This window comes from Pleurodeles waltl, chromosome 4_1 (assembly GCF_031143425.1).
Source record: "Pleurodeles waltl isolate 20211129_DDA chromosome 4_1, aPleWal1.hap1.20221129, whole genome shotgun sequence".
Taxonomy (NCBI): Eukaryota; Metazoa; Chordata; class Amphibia; order Caudata; family Salamandridae; genus Pleurodeles; species Pleurodeles waltl.
In genome coordinates, this window is record NC_090442.1 from 39,343,880 (window position 1) to 39,360,633 (window position 16,754).

Consider the following 16,754-nt stretch of genomic DNA (forward strand, 5'->3'; position numbering starts at 1 on the left):
ACCTTTCACAACAAACTGCTCTTGGAAAAAGACGTTACCCGGTCCTTGCTCTCAGACAGACACAGAAAGCCTATCACCACCTCTACGAACATATTTCAATCAAACCAATATATATCATTCAACAATTATGCCTCTGTATCAATATAACTACAACTCGAGACAGAAAGGAATTTAAAAAACAATCTGCCCATTTGAATAACCAGCAGAGTTTTAAGGACGTACAAATTGGAATGTGACAATTTCAGAGTTCCTCATTCATAAGAAGTCTGTGAGATAGAATCTCAGAAAGATCTCAAGTTTATAGCAAAAATGGTTGTAAGGGTGATTTTTATCACACAATTACAACTAGGTGCCTCAATCTGCAAGAGACCAGTCCTTGACAGATTACACAACTGGGGCAACAGCAAAGGCAGCAATTGTGTCAATCCTTTATGATTCTTCTCTAGTAGTATACTTTTTCTGAGGGACAATTTGCATTATTCCTGGAGAAAATCATAGAGCTTCTACCCATGCATAGTTTCTGCTTTCTGCACGCACACACTCCCTGAACTGAATCTACCCACAGTTCTGTTCAGAATGATTGTGCCATGTCATATTGTTGTATACGGATTGCATATCTGTGGCATTTATGAAGAGGTACTTTGGTATGGCAGAAAGACAGAAAAGTAGCAATGCTGATGGCATAACGTGACAGATTGTGCAGTTTGCATTGGGCTTTCCTAATGAGTGAGAGTGAAAGGAGTATTGTAAGAGTGTGTTTCCAGTTTGTATGTGAAGATAAGTTGGGTGCTGTGAGAAAAAGACTCAACCATGAAGGGAGTAGAACCCTCAATGCTCTGATCCGAAGTCAGACGCCTTATCCATTAGGCCACATGGTCACTGACTGCAATATGTTTGTGTGTTTAGGGTTAGGTGGTATGAATGGATGTGGAACATATCAATTACAGGTGCACAGGACAGGATCCCATACCGTTCTTCATCTTCTTTCCATCAAAGGAGTTTTTTCAAACAATATCTAGATAATTTCCAAAGTTTCATATCTTATGATGTGCTTTTTTGGCGTTAATCCTCCTTTCTTCTTTTATTGAATACTCTGTTTTATGCTGCAATGGTATTTTTGGATTATTTGAAAAGAGAATGAAACTGCTTTGACAGTAGTTCAGACTTCCCATTTCTTGACTTGCTAATTTGCTCCCTGAATTAGCTTATACAAGTGACATGAACAGGGCCTTGACCTAAGCATGTACCTGAAAGCCTGTCACCACCTCTAGAAATAAAATTCACAGCAGCTCAAAACATTCATTTTGAAAGAGAATATTTCAAGTGAGTCCAAGTTTAATTTCAATAAAGAAAGTTGTATAAAATGACACGATGCACATTTGGGTAACCAGCATGACTCTTTTCAGTGAAGAAGTGGAATGGTTCTGTTGCAATATACTATCACCCTGGAAAGCTGCTACGAGGAAGAGTAAACAATATGATTAGGTTTCAGCAAAAATGTATTAGTTCAGGGTGTGCAACTCAGATAGACTTAAACTTACACACCCTGGTCTGTGAGAGTAGTGCCCTATCCATTGCGGCATTGAGGGTAATCTGCAAGACAGAGTTCCAAAATCATCCTTTCATCTCAGTTCATGGCCACATACAGTATTTCTGCAGTCATTCGTTTCACTTTTCTGTCTTTAATTAAACTGACCATTTTAAACCTCCGGCACCCACCACTTCAATCTTACCGTTTTTGTGCTATCATAGGGCCTTGGAACTTTTGGCAAGCGGACAGAAGCAGTCAGAGAACCACATCACAATACATACTCCTTTGCCTGATACCTTTCACAACAAACTGCTCTTGGAAAAACATGTTAACCGGTCCTTGCTCTCAGACAGACACAGAAAGCCTATCACCACCTCTACGAACATATTTCAATCAAACCAATATATATCATTCAACAATTATGCCTCTGTATCAATATAACTACAACTCGATACAGAAAGGAATTTAAAAAACAATCTGTCCATTTGAATAACCAGCAGAGTTTTAAGGACGTACAAATTGGAATGTGACAATTTCAGAGTTCCTCATTCATAAGAAGTCTGTGAGATAGTATCTCAGAAAGATCTCAAGTTTATAGCAAAAATGGTTGTAAGGGTGATTTTTACCACACAATTGCAACTAGATGACTCAATCTGCAAGAGACCAGTCTTGACAGATTACACAACTGGGGCAACAGCAAAGGCAGCAATTGTGTCAATCCTTTATGATTCTTCTCTAGTACTATACTTTTTCTGAGGGACAATTTGCATTATTCCTGGAGAAAATCATAGAGCTTCTACCCATGCATAGTTTCTGCTTTCTACACGCACACACTCCCTGCACTGAATCTACCCACAGTTCTGTTCAGAATGATTGTGCCATGTCATATTGTTGTATACGTATTGCATATCCATTGCATTTATGAAGAGGTACTTTGGTATGGCAGAAAAATTGAAAAGTAGCAATGCTGAAGGTATAACGTGACTGATTGTGCAGTTTGCATTGGGCTTTCTTAATGAGTGAGAGTGAAAGGAGTATTGTAAGAGTGTGTTTCCAGTTTGTATGTAAAGATAAGTTGGGTGCTGTGAGAAAAAGACTTAACCATGAAGGGACTCGAACCCTCAATCTTCTGATCCGAAGTCAGACGCCTTATCCATTAGGCCACATGGTCACTGACTGTAACATGTTTGGGTGTTTAGGGTTAGGTGGTATGAATGAATGTGGAACATATCAATTACAGTTGCGCAGGACAGGATCCCATACCGTTCTTCATCTTCTTTCCATCAAAGGAGTTTTTTCAAACAATATCTAGATAATTTCCAAAGTTTCATATCTTATGATGTGCTTTTTTGCCGTTAATCCTCCTTTATTCTTCTATTGAATACTCTGTTTTATGCTGCAATGGTATTTTTGGATTATTTGAAAAGAGAATGAAACTGCTTTGACAGTAGTTCAGACTTCCCATTTCTTGACTTGCTAATTTGCTCCCTGAATTAGCTTATACAAGTGACATGAACAGGGCCTTGACCTAAGCACGTACCTGAAAGCCTGTCACCACCTCTAGAAATAAAATTCACAGCAGCTCAAAACATTCATTTTGAAAGAGAATATTTCAAGTGAGTCCAAGTTTAATTTCAATAAAGAAAGTTGTATAAAATGACACGCTGCACATTTGGGTAACCAGCATGACTCTTTTCAGTGAAGAAGTGGAATGGTTCTGTTGCAATATACTATCACCCTGGCAAGCTGCTACGAGGAAGAGTAATCAATATGATTAGGTTTCAGCAAAAATGTATTAGTTCAGGGTGTGCACCTCAGATAGACTTAAACTTACACACCCTGGTCTGTGAGAGTAGTGCCCTATCCATTGCGGCATTGAGGGTAATCTGCAAGACAGAGTTCCAAAATCATCCTTTCATCTCAGTTCATGGCCACATACAGTATTTCTGCAGTCATTCGTTTCACTTTTCTGTCTTTAATTAAACTGACCATTTTAAACCTCCGGCACCCACCACTTCAATCTTACCGTTTTTGTGCTATCATAGGGCCTTGGAACTTTTGGCAAGTGGACAGAAGCAGTCAGAGAACCACATCACAATACATACTCCTTTGCCTGATACCTTTCACAACAAACTGCTCTTGGAAAAAGACGTTAACCGGTCCTTGCTCTCAGACAGACACAGAAAGCCTATCACCACCTCTACGAACATATTTCAATCAAACCAATATATATCATTCAACAATTATGCCTCTGTATCAATATAACTACAACTCGATACAGAAAGGAATTTAAAAAACAATCTGTCCATTTGAATAACCAGCAGAGTTTTAAGGAAGTACAAATTGGAATGTGACAATTTCAGAGTTCCTCATTCATAAGAAGTCTGTGAGATAGTATCTCAGAAAGATCTCAAGTTTATAGCAAAAATGGTTGTAAGGGTGATTTTTACCACACAATTGCAACTAGATAACTCAATCTGCAAGAGACCAGTCCTTGACAGATTACACAACTGGGGCAACAGCAAAGCAGCAATTGTGTCAATCCTTTATGATTCTTCTCTAGTACTATACTTTTTCTGAGGGACAATTTGCATTATTCCTGGAGAAAATCATAGAGCTTCTACCCATGCATAGTTTCTTCTTTCTGCACGCACACACTCCCTGCACTGAATCTACCCACAGTTCTGTTCAGAATGATTGTGCCATGTCATATTGTTGTATACGTATTGCATATCCATTGCATTTATGAAGAGGTACTTTGGTATGGCAGAAAGATTGAAAAGTAGCAATGCTGAAGGTATAACGTGACTGATTGTGCAGTTTGCATTGGGCTTTCTTAATGAGTGAGAGTGAAAGGAGTATTGTAAGAGTGTGTTTCCAGTTTGTATGTAAAGATAAGTTGGGTGCTGTGAGAAAAAGACTTAACCATGAAGGGACTCGAACCCTCAATCTTCTGATCCGAAGTCAGACGCCTTATCCATTAGGCCACATGGTCACTGACTGCAACATGTTTGGGTGTTTAGGGTTAGGTGGTATGAATGGATGTGGAACATATCAATTACAGGTGCGCAGGACAGGATCCCATACCGTTCTTCATCTTCTTTCCATCAAAGGAGTTTTTTCAAACAGTATCTAGATAATTTCCAAAGTTTCATATCTTATGCTGTGCTTTTTTGGCGTTACTCCTCCTTTCTTCTTTTATTGAATACTCTGTTTTATGCTGCAATGGTATTTTTGGATTATTTGAAAAGAGAATGAAACTGCATTGACAGTAGTTCAGACTTCCCATTTCTTGACTTGCTAATTTGCTCCCTGAATTAGCTTATACAAGTGACATGAACAGGGCCTTGACCTAAGCACGTACCTGAAAGCCTGTCACCACCTCTAGAAATAAAATTCACAGCAGCTCAAAACATTCATTTTGAAAGAGAATATTTCAAGTGAGTCCAAGTTTAATTTCAATAAAGAAAGTTGTATAAAATGACACGCTGCACATTTGGGTAACCAGCATGACTCTTTTCAGTGAAGAAGTGGAATGGTTCTGTTGCAATATACTATCACCCTGGCAAGCTGCTACGAGGAAGAGTAAACAATATGATTAGGTTTCAGCAAAAATGTATTAGTTCAGGGTGTGCACCTCAGATAGACTTAAACTTACACACCCTGGTCTGTGAGAGTAGTGCCCTATCCATTGCGGCATTGAGGGTAATCTGCAAGACAGAGTTCCAAAATCATCCTTTCATCTCAGTTCATGGCCACATACAGTATTTCTGAAGTCATTCGTTTCACTTTTCTGTCTTTAATTAAACTGACCATTTTAAACCTCCGGCACCCACCACTTCAATCTTTCTGTTTTTGTGCTATCATAGGGCCTTGGAACTTTTGGCAAGTGGACAGAAGCAGTCAGAGAACCACATCACAATACATACTCCTTTGCCTGATACCTTTCACAACAAACTGCTCTTGGAAAAAGACGTTAACCGGTCCTTGCTCTCAGACAGACACAGAAAGCCTATCACCACCTCTACGAACATATTTCAATCAAACCAGTATATATCATTCAACAATTATGCCTCTGTATCAATAAAACTACAACTCGAGACAGAAAGGAATTTAAAAAACAATCTGCCCATTTGAATAACCAGCAGAGTTTTAAGGACGTACAAATTGGAATGTGACAATTTCAGAGTTCCTCATTCATAAGAAGTCTGTGAGATAGTATCTCAGAAAGATCTCACGTTTATAGCAAAAATGGTTGTAAGGGTGATTTTTACCACACAATTACAACTAGGTGCCTCAATCTGCAAGAGACCAGTCCTTGACTGATTACACAACTGGGGCAACAACAAAGGCAGCCATTGTGTCAATCCTTTATGATTCTTCTCTAGTACTATACTTTTTCTGAGGGACAATTTGCATTATTCCTGGAGAAAATCATAGAGCTTCTACCCATGCATAGTTTCTGCTTTCTGCACGCACACACTCCCTGCACTGAATCTACCCACAGTTCTGTTCAGAATGATTGTGCCATGTCATATTGTTGTATACGTATTGCATATCTGTGGCATTTATGAAGAGGTACTTTGGTATGGCAGAAAGACAGAAAAGTAGCAATGCTGATGGCATAACGTGACAGATTGTGCAGTTTGCATTGGGCTTTCTTAATGAGTGAGAGTGAAAGGAGTATTGTAAGAGTGTGTTTCCAGTTTGTATGTAAAGATAAGTTGGGTGCTGTGAGAAAAAGACTTAACCATGAAGGGACTCGAACCCTCAATCTTCTGATCCGAAGTCAGACACCTTATCCATTAGGCCACATGGTCACTGACTGCAACATGTTTGGGTGTTTAGGGCTAGGTGGTATGAATGAATGTGGAACATATCAATTACAGGTGCGCAGGACAGGATCCCATACCGTTCTTCATCTTCTTTCCATCAAAGGAGTTTTTTCAAACAATATCTAGATAATTTCCAAAGTTTCATATCTTATGATGTGCTTTTTTGCCGTTAATCCTCCTTTATTCTTCTATTGAATACTCTGTTTTATGCTGCAATGGTATTTTTGGATTATTTGAAAAGAGAATGAAACTGCTTTGACAGTAGTTCAGACTTCCCATTTCTTGACTTGCTAATTTGCTCCCTGAATTAGCTTATACAAGTGACATGAACAGGGCCTTGACCTAAGCACGTTCCTGAAAGCCTGTCACCACCTCTAGAAATAAAATTCACAGCAGCTCAAAACATTCATTTTGAAAGAGAATATTTCAAGTGAGTCCAAGTTTAATTTCAATAAAGAAAGTTGTATAAAATGACACGCTGCACATTTGGGTAACCAGCATGACTCTTTTCAGTGAAGAAGTGGAATGGTTCTGTTGCAATATACTATCACCCTGGCAAGCTGCTACGAGAAAGAGTAAACAATATGATTAGGTTTCAGCAAAAATGTATTAGTTCAGGGTGTGCACCTCAGATAGACTTAAACTTACACACCCTGGTCTGTGAGAGTAGTGCCCTATCCATTGCGGCATTGAGGGTAATCTGCAAGACAGAGTTCCAAAATCATCCTTTCATCTCAGTTCATGGCCACATACAGTATTTCTGCAGTCATTCGTTTCACTTTTCTGTCTTTAATTAAACTGACCATTTTAAACCTCCGGCACCCACCACTTCAATCTTACCGTTTTTGTGCTATCATAGGGCCTTGGAACTTTTGGCAAGTGGACAGAAGCAGTCAGAGAACCACATCACAATACATACTCCTTTGCCTGATACCTTTCACAACAAACTGCTCTTGGAAAAAGACGTTACCCGGTCCTTGCTCTCAGACAGACACAGAAAGCCTATCACCACCTCTACGAACATATTTCAATCAAACCAATATATATCATTCAACAATTATGCCTCTGTATCAATATAACTACAACTCGAGACAGAAAGGAATTTAAAAAACAATCTGCCCATTTGAATAACCAGCAGAGTTTTAAGGACGTACAAATTGGAATGTGACAATTTCAGAGTTCCTCATTCATAAGAAGTCTGTGAGATAGAATCTCAGAAAGATCTCAAGTTTATAGCAAAAATGGTTGTAAGGGTGATTTTTATCACACAATTACAACTAGGTGCCTCAATCTGCAAGAGACCAGTCCTTGACAGATTACACAACTGGGGCAACAGCAAAGGCAGCAATTGTGTCAATCCTTTATGATTCTTCTCTAGTAGTATACATTTTTCTGAGGGACAATTTGCATTATTCCTGGAGAAAATCATAGAGCTTCTACCCATGCATAGTTTCTGCTTTCTGCACGCACACACTCCCTGAACTGAATCTACCCACAGTTCTGTTCAGAATGATTGTGCCATGTCATATTGTTGTATACGGATTGCATATCTGTGGCATTTATGAAGAGGTACTTTGGTATGGCAGAAAGACAGAAAAGTAGCAATGCTGATGGCATAACGTGACAGATTGTGCAGTTTGCATTGGGCTTTCCTAATGAGTGAGAGTGAAAGGAGTATTGTAAGAGTGTGTTTCCAGTTTGTATGTGAAGATAAGTTGGGTGCTGTGAGAAAAAGACTCAACCATGAAGGGAGTAGAACCCTCAATGCTCTGATCCGAAGTCAGACGCCTTATCCATTAGGCCACATGGTCACTGACTGCAATATGTTTGTGTGTTTAGGGTTAGGTGGTATGAATGGATGTGGAACATATCAATTACAGGTGCGCAGGACAGGATCCCATACCGTTCTTCATCTTCTTTCCATCAAAGAAGTTTTTTCAAACAATATCTAGATAATTTCCAAAGTTTCATATCCTATGATGTGCTTTTTTGGCGTTAATCCTCCTTTCTTCTTTTATTGAATACTCTGTTTTATGCTGCAATGGTATTTTTGGATTATTTGAAAAGAGAATGAAACTGCTTTGACAGTAGTTCAGACTTCCCATTTCTTGACTTGCTAATTTGCTCCCTGAATTAGCTTATACAAGTGACATGAACAGGGCCTTGACCTAAGCACGTTCCTGAAAGCCTGTCACCACCTCTAGAAATAAAATTCACAGCAGCTCAAAACATTCATTTTGAAAGAGAATATTTCAAGTGAGTCCAAGTTTAATTTCAATAAAGAAAGTTGTATAAAATGACACGCTGCACATTTGGGTAACCAGCATGACTCTTTTCAGTGAAGAAGTGGAATGGTTCTGTTGCAATATACTATCACCCTGGCAAGCTGCTACGAGAAAGAGTAAACAATATGATTAGGTTTCAGCAAAAATGTATTAGTTCAGGGTGTGCACCTCAGATAGACTTAAACTTACACACCCTGGTCTGTGAGAGTAGTGCCCTATCCATTGCGGCATTGAGGGTAATCTGCAAGACAGAGTTCCAAAATCATCCTTTCATCTCAGTTCATGGCCACATACAGTATTTCTGCAGTCATTCGTTTCACTTTTCTGTCTTTAATTAAACTGACCATTTTAAACCTCCGGCACCCACCACTTCAATCTTACCGTTTTTGTGCTATCATAGGGCCTTGGAACTTTTGGCAAGTGGACAGAAGCAGTCAGAGAACCACATCACAATACATACTCCTTTGCCTGATACCTTTCACAACAAACTGCTCTTGGAAAAAGACGTTACCCGGTCCTTGCTCTCAGACAGACACAGAAAGCCTATCACCACCTCTACGAACATATTTCAATCAAACCAATATATATCATTCAACAATTATGCCTCTGTATCAATATAACTACAACTCGAGACAGAAAGGAATTTAAAAAACAATCTGCCCATTTGAATAACCAGCAGAGTTTTAAGGACGTACAAATTGGAATGTGACAATTTCAGAGTTCCTCATTCATAAGAAGTCTGTGAGATAGAATCTCAGAAAGATCTCAAGTTTATAGCAAAAATGGTTGTAAGGGTGATTTTTATCACACAATTACAACTAGGTGCCTCAATCTGCAAGAGACCAGTCCTTGACAGATTACACAACTGGGGCAACAGCAAAGGCAGCAATTGTGTCAATCCTTTATGATTCTTCTCTAGTAGTATACATTTTTCTGAGGGACAATTTGCATTATTCCTGGAGAAAATCATAGAGCTTCTACCCATGCATAGTTTCTGCTTTCTGCACGCACACACTCCCTGAACTGAATCTACCCACAGTTCTGTTCAGAATGATTGTGCCATGTCATATTGTTGTATACGGATTGCATATCTGTGGCATTTATGAAGAGGTACTTTGGTATGGCAGAAAGACAGAAAAGTAGCAATGCTGATGGCATAACGTGACAGATTGTGCAGTTTGCATTGGGCTTTCCTAATGAGTGAGAGTGAAAGGAGTATTGTAAGAGTGTGTTTCCAGTTTGTATGTGAAGATAAGTTGGGTGCTGTGAGAAAAAGACTCAACCATGAAGGGAGTAGAACCCTCAATGCTCTGATCCGAAGTCAGACGCCTTATCCATTAGGCCACATGGTCACTGACTGCAATATGTTTGTGTGTTTAGGGTTAGGTGGTATGAATGGATGTGGAACATATCAATTACAGGTGCGCAGGACAGGATCCCATACCGTTCTTCATCTTCTTTCCATCAAAGAAGTTTTTTCAAACAATATCTAGATAATTTCCAAAGTTTCATATCCTATGATGTGCTTTTTTGGCGTTAATCCTCCTTTCTTCTTTTATTGAATACTCTGTTTTATGCTGCAATGGTATTTTTGGATTATTTGAAAAGAGAATGAAACTGCTTTGACAGTAGTTCAGACTTCCCATTTCTTGACTTGCTAATTTGCTCCCTGAATTAGCTTATACAAGTGACATGAACAGGGCCTTGACCTAAGCATGTACCTGAAAGCCTGTCACCACCTCTAGAAATAAAATTCACAGCAGCTCAAAACATTCATTTTGAAAGAGAATATTTCAAGTGAGTCCAAGTTTAATTTCAATAAAGAAAGTTGTATAAAATGACACGATGCACATTTGGGTAACCAGCATGACTCTTTTCAGTGAAAAGTGGAATGGTTCTGTTGCAATATACTATCACCCTGGAAAGCTGCTACGAGGAAGAGTAAACAATATGATTAGGTTTCAGCAAAAATGTATTAGTTCAGGGTGTGCACCTCAGATAGACTTAAACTTACACACCCTGGTCTGTGAGAGTAGTGCCCTATCCATTGCGGCATTGAGGGTAATCTGCAAGACAGAGTTCCAAAATCATCCTTTCATCTCAGTTCATGGCCACATACAGTATTTCTGCAGTCATTCGTTTCACTTTTCTGTCTTTAATTAAACTGACCATTTTAAACCTCCGGCACCCACCACTTCAATCTTACCGTTTTTGTGCTATCATAGGGCCTTGGAACTTTTGGCAAGCGGACAGAAGCAGTCAGAGAACCACATCACAATACATACTCCTTTGCCTGATACCTTTCACAACAAACTGCTCTTGGAAAAACATGTTAACCGGTCCTTGCTCTCAGACAGACACAGAAAGCCTATCACCACCTCTACGAACATATTTCAATCAAACCAATATATATCATTCAACAATTATGCCTCTGTATCAATATAACTACAACTCGATACAGAAAGGAATTTAAAAAACAATCTGTCCATTTGAATAACCAGCAGAGTTTTAAGGACGTACAAATTGGAATGTGACAATTTCAGAGTTCCTCATTCATAAGAAGTCTGTGAGATAGTATCTCAGAAAGATCTCAAGTTTATAGCAAAAATGGTTGTAAGGGTGATTTTTACCACACAATTGCAACTAGATGACTCAATCTGCAAGAGACCAGTCCTTGACAGATTACACAACTGGGGCAACAGCAAAGGCAGCAATTGTGTCAATCCTTTATGATTCTTCTCTAGTAGTATACTTTTTCTGAGGGACAATTTGCATTATTCCTGGAGAAAATCATAGAGCTTCTACCCATGCATAGTTTCTGCTTTCTGCACGCACACACTCCCTGCACTGAATCTACCCACAGTTCTGTTCAGAATGATTGTGCCATGTCATATTGTTGTATACGTATTGCATATCCATTGCATTTATGAAGAGGTACTTTGGTATGGCAGAAAGATTGAAAAGTAGCAATGCTGAAGGTATAACGTGACTGATTGTGCAGTTTGCATTGGGCTTTCTTAATGAGTGAGAGTGAAAGGAGTATTGTAAGAGTGTGTTTCCAGTTTGTATGTAAAGATAAGTTGGGTGCTGTGAGAAAAAGACTTAACCATGAAGGGACTCGAACCCTCAATCTTCTGATCCGAAGTCAGACGCCTTATCCATTAGGCCACATGGTCACTGACTGTAACATGTTTGGGTGTTTAGGGTTAGGTGGTATGAATGAATGTGGAACATATCAATTACAGTTGCGCAGGACAGGATCCCATACCGTTCTTCATCTTCTTTCCATCAAAGGAGTTTTTTCAAACAATATCTAGATAATTTCCAAAGTTTCATATCTTATGATGTGCTTTTTTGCCGTTAATCCTCCTTTATTCTTCTATTGAATACTCTGTTTTATGCTGCAATGGTATTTTTGGATTATTTGAAAAGAGAATGAAACTGCTTTGACAGTAGTTCAGACTTCCCATTTCTTGACTTGCTAATTTGCTCCCTGAATTAGCTTATACAAGTGACATGAACAGGGCCTTGACCTAAGCACGTACCTGAAAGCCTGTCACCACCTCTAGAAATAAAATTCACAGCAGCTCAAAACATTCATTTTGAAAGAGAATATTTCAAGTGAGTCCAAGTTTAATTTCAATAAAGAAAGTTGTATAAAATGACACGCTGCACATTTGGGTAACCAGCATGACTCTTTTCAGTGAAGAAGTGGAATGGTTCTGTTGCAATATACTATCACCCTGGCAAGCTGCTACGAGGAAGAGTAATCAATATGATTAGGTTTCAGCAAAAATGTATTAGTTCAGGGTGTGCACCTCAGATAGACTTAAACTTACACACCCTGGTCTGTGAGAGTAGTGCCCTATCCATTGCGGCATTGAGGGTAATCTGCAAGACAGAGTTCCAAAATCATCCTTTCATCTCAGTTCATGGCCACATACAGTATTTCTGCAGTCATTCGTTTCACTTTTCTGTCTTTAATTAAACTGACCATTTTAAACCTCCGGCACCCACCACTTCAATCTTACCGTTTTTGTGCTATCATAGGGCCTTGGAACTTTTGGCAAGTGGACAGAAGCAGTCAGAGAACCACATCACAATACATACTCCTTTGCCTGATACCTTTCACAACAAACTGCTCTTGGAAAAAGACGTTAACCGGTCCTTGCTCTCAGACAGACACAGAAAGCCTATCACCACCTCTACGAACATATTTCAATCAAACCAATATATATCATTCAACAATTATGCCTCTGTATCAATATAACTACAACTCGATACAGAAAGGAATTTAAAAAACAATCTGTCCATTTGAATAACCAGCAGAGTTTTAAGGAAGTACAAATTGGAATGTGACAATTTCAGAGTTCCTCATTCATAAGAAGTCTGTGAGATAGTATGTCAGAAAGATCTCAAGTTTATAGCAAAAATGGTTGTAAGGGTGATTTTTACCACACAATTGCAACTAGATGACTCAATCTGCAAGAGACCAGTCCTTGACAGATTACACAACTGGGGCAACAGCAAAGGCAGCAATTGTGTCAATCCTTTATGATTCTTCTCTAGTACTATACTTTTTCTGAGGGACAATTTGCATTATTCCTGGAGAAAATCATAGAGCTTCTACCCATGCATAGTTTCTTCTTTCAGCACGCACACACTCCCTGCACTGAATCTACCCACAGTTCTGTTCAGAATGATTGTGCCATGTCATATTGTTGTATACGTATTGCATATCCATTGCATTTATGAAGAGGTACTTTGGTATGGCAGAAAGATTGAAAAGTAGCAATGCTGAAGGTATAACGTGACTGATTGTGCAGTTTGCATTGGGCTTTCTTAATGAGTGAGAGTGAAAGGAGTATTGTAAGAGTGTGTTTCCAGTTTGTATGTAAAGATAAGTTGGGTGCTGTGAGAAAAAGACTTAACCATGAAGGGACTCGAACCCTCAATCTTCTGATCCGAAGTCAAACGCCTTATCCATTAGGCCACATGGTCACTGACTGCAACATGTTTGGGTGTTTAGGGTTAGGTGGTATGAATGGATGTGGAACATATCAATTACAGGTGCGCAGGACAGGATCCCATACCGTTCTTCATCTTCTTTCCATCAAAGGAGTTTTTTCAAACAGTATCTAGATAATTTCCAAAGTTTCATATCTTATGCTGTGCTTTTTTGGCGTTACTCCTCCTTTCTTCTTTTATTGAATACTCTGTTTTATGCTGCAATGGTATTTTTGGATTATTTGAAAAGAGAATGAAACTGCATTGACAGTAGTTCAGACTTCCCATTTCTTGACTTGCTAATTTGCTCCCTGAATTAGCTTATACAAGTGACATGAACAGGGCCTTGACCTAAGCATGTACCTGAAAACCTGTCACCACCTCTAGAAATAAAATTCACAGCAGCTCAAAACATTCATTTTGAAAGAGAATATTTCAAGTGAGTCCAAGTTTAATTTCAATAAAGAAAGTTGTATAAAATGACATGCTGCACATTTGGGTAACCAGCATGACTCTTTTCAGTGAAGAAGTGGAATGGTTCTGTTGCAATATACTATCACCCTGGCAAGCTGCTACGAGGAAGAGTAAACAATATGATTAGGTTTCAGCAAAAATGTATTAGTTCAGGGTGTGCACCTCAGATAGACTTAAACTTACACACCCTGGTCTGTGAGAGTAGTGCCCTATCCATTGCGGCATTGAGGGTAATCTGCAAGACAGAGTTCCAAAATCATCCTTTCATCTCAGTTCATGGCCACATACAGTATTTCTGCAGTCATTCGTTTCACTTTTCTGTCTTTAATTAAACTGACCATTTTAAACCTCCGGCACCCACCACTTCAATCTTACCGTTTTTGTGCTATCATAAGGCCTTGGAACTTTTGGCAAGTGGACAGAAGCAGTCAGAGAACCACATCACAATACATACTCCTTTGCCTGATACCTTTCACAACAAACTGCTCTTGGAAAAAGACGTTACCCGGTCCTTGCTCTCAGACAGACACAGAAAGCCTATCACCACCTCTACGAACATATTTCAATCAAACCAATATATATCATTCAACAATTATGCCTCTGTATCAATATAACTACAACTCGAGACAGAAAGGAATTTAAAAAACAATCTGCCCATTTGAATAACCAGCAGAGTTTTAAGGACGTACAAATTGGAATGTGACAATTTCAGAGTTCCTCATTCATAAGAAGTCTGTGAGATAGAATCTCAGAAAGATCTCAAGTTTATAGCAAAAATGGTTGTAAGGGTGATTTTTATCACACAATTACAACTAGGTGCCTCAATCTGCAAGAGACCAGTCCTTGACAGATTACACAACTGGGGCAACAGCAAAGGCAGCAATTGTGTCAATCCTTTATGATTCTTCTCTAGTAGTATACTTTTTCTGAGGGACAATTTGCATTATTCCTGGAGAAAATCATAGAGCTTCTACCCATGCATAGTTTCTGCTTTCTGCACGCACACACTCCCTGAACTGAATCTACCCACAGTTCTGTTCAGAATGATTGTGCCATGTCATATTGTTGTATACGGATTGCATATCTGTGGCATTTATGAAGAGGTACTTTGGTATGGCAGAAAGACAGAAAAGTAGCAATGCTGATGGCATAACGTGACAGATTGTGCAGTTTGCATTGGGCTTTCCTAATGAGTGAGAGTGAAAGGAGTATTGTAAGAGTGTGTTTCCAGTTTGTATGTGAAGATAAGTTGGGTGCTGTGAGAAAAAGACTCAACCATGAAGGGAGTAGAACCCTCAATGCTCTGATCCGAAGTCAGACGCCTTATCCATTAGGCCACATGGTCACTGACTGCAATATGTTTGTGTGTTTAGGGTTAGGTGGTATGAATGGATGTGGAACATATCAATTACAGGTGCACAGGACAGGATCCCATACCGTTCTTCATCTTCTTTCCATCAAAGGAGTTTTTTCAAACAATATCTAGATAATTTCCAAAGTTTCATATCTTATGATGTGCTTTTTTGGCGTTAATCCTCCTTTCTTCTTTTATTGAATACTCTGTTTTATGCTGCAATGGTATTTTTGGATTATTTGAAAAGAGAATGAAACTGCTTTGACAGTAGTTCAGACTTCCCATTTCTTGACTTGCTAATTTGCTCCCTGAATTAGCTTATACAAGTGACATGAACAGGGCCTTGACCTAAGCATGTACCTGAAAGCCTGTCACCACCTCTAGAAATAAAATTCACAGCAGCTCAAAACATTCATTTTGAAAGAGAATATTTCAAGTGAGTCCAAGTTTAATTTCAATAAAGAAAGTTGTATAAAATGACACGATGCACATTTGGGTAACCAGCATGACTCTTTTCAGTGAAGAAGTGGAATGGTTCTGTTGCAATATACTATCACCCTGGAAAGCTGCTACGAGGAAGAGTAAACAATATGATTAGGTTTCAGCAAAAATGTATTAGTTCAGGGTGTGCAACTCAGATAGACTTAAACTTACACACCCTGGTCTGTGAGAGTAGTGCCCTATCCATTGCGGCATTGAGGGTAATCTGCAAGACAGAGTTCCAAAATCATCCTTTCATCTCAGTTCATGGCCACATACAGTATTTCTGCAGTCATTCGTTTCACTTTTCTGTCTTTAATTAAACTGACCATTTTAAACCTCCGGCACCCACCACTTCAATCTTACCGTTTTTGTGCTATCATAGGGCCTTGGAACTTTTGGCAAGCGGACAGAAGCAGTCAGAGAACCACATCACAATACATACTCCTTTGCCTGATACCTTTCACAACAAACTGCTCTTGGAAAAACATGTTAACCGGTCCTTGCTCTCAGACAGACACAGAAAGCCTATCACCACCTCTACGAACATATTTCAATCAAACCAATATATATCATTCAACAATTATGCCTCTGTATCAATATAACTACAACTCGATACAGAAAGGAATTTAAAAAACAATCTGTCCATTTGAATAACCAGCAGAGTTTTAAGGACGTACAAATTGGAATGTGACAATTTCAGAGTTCCTCATTCATAAGAAGTCTGTGAGATAGTATCTCAGAAAGATCTCAAGTTTATAGCAAAAATGGTTGTAAGGGTGATTTTT

At 39.0% G+C, this 16,754-nt stretch overlaps 5 non-coding genes across 5 annotated transcripts; all 5 read right to left on the minus strand.

The window, feature by feature from the left end:
• Positions 1-2,629: 2,629 nt before the first annotated feature.
• TRNAR-UCG (transfer RNA arginine (anticodon UCG)) lies at positions 2,630-2,702 on the minus strand. Its single transcript has one exon. It is a non-coding gene; the product is annotated as a tRNA-Arg (tRNA).
• Positions 2,703-4,453: 1,751 nt separating this feature from the next.
• Positions 4,454-4,526, minus strand: TRNAR-UCG (transfer RNA arginine (anticodon UCG)). The gene has a single exon. It is a non-coding gene; the product is annotated as a tRNA-Arg (tRNA).
• A 1,752-nt stretch (positions 4,527-6,278) lies between these two features.
• On the minus strand, positions 6,279-6,351 carry TRNAR-UCG (transfer RNA arginine (anticodon UCG)). The gene has a single exon. It is a non-coding gene; the product is annotated as a tRNA-Arg (tRNA).
• A 5,403-nt stretch (positions 6,352-11,754) lies between these two features.
• TRNAR-UCG (transfer RNA arginine (anticodon UCG)) lies at positions 11,755-11,827 on the minus strand. Its single transcript has one exon. It is a non-coding gene; the product is annotated as a tRNA-Arg (tRNA).
• A 1,752-nt stretch (positions 11,828-13,579) lies between these two features.
• On the minus strand, positions 13,580-13,652 carry TRNAR-UCG (transfer RNA arginine (anticodon UCG)). Its single transcript has one exon. It is a non-coding gene; the product is annotated as a tRNA-Arg (tRNA).
• Positions 13,653-16,754: the final 3,102 nt, after the last annotated feature.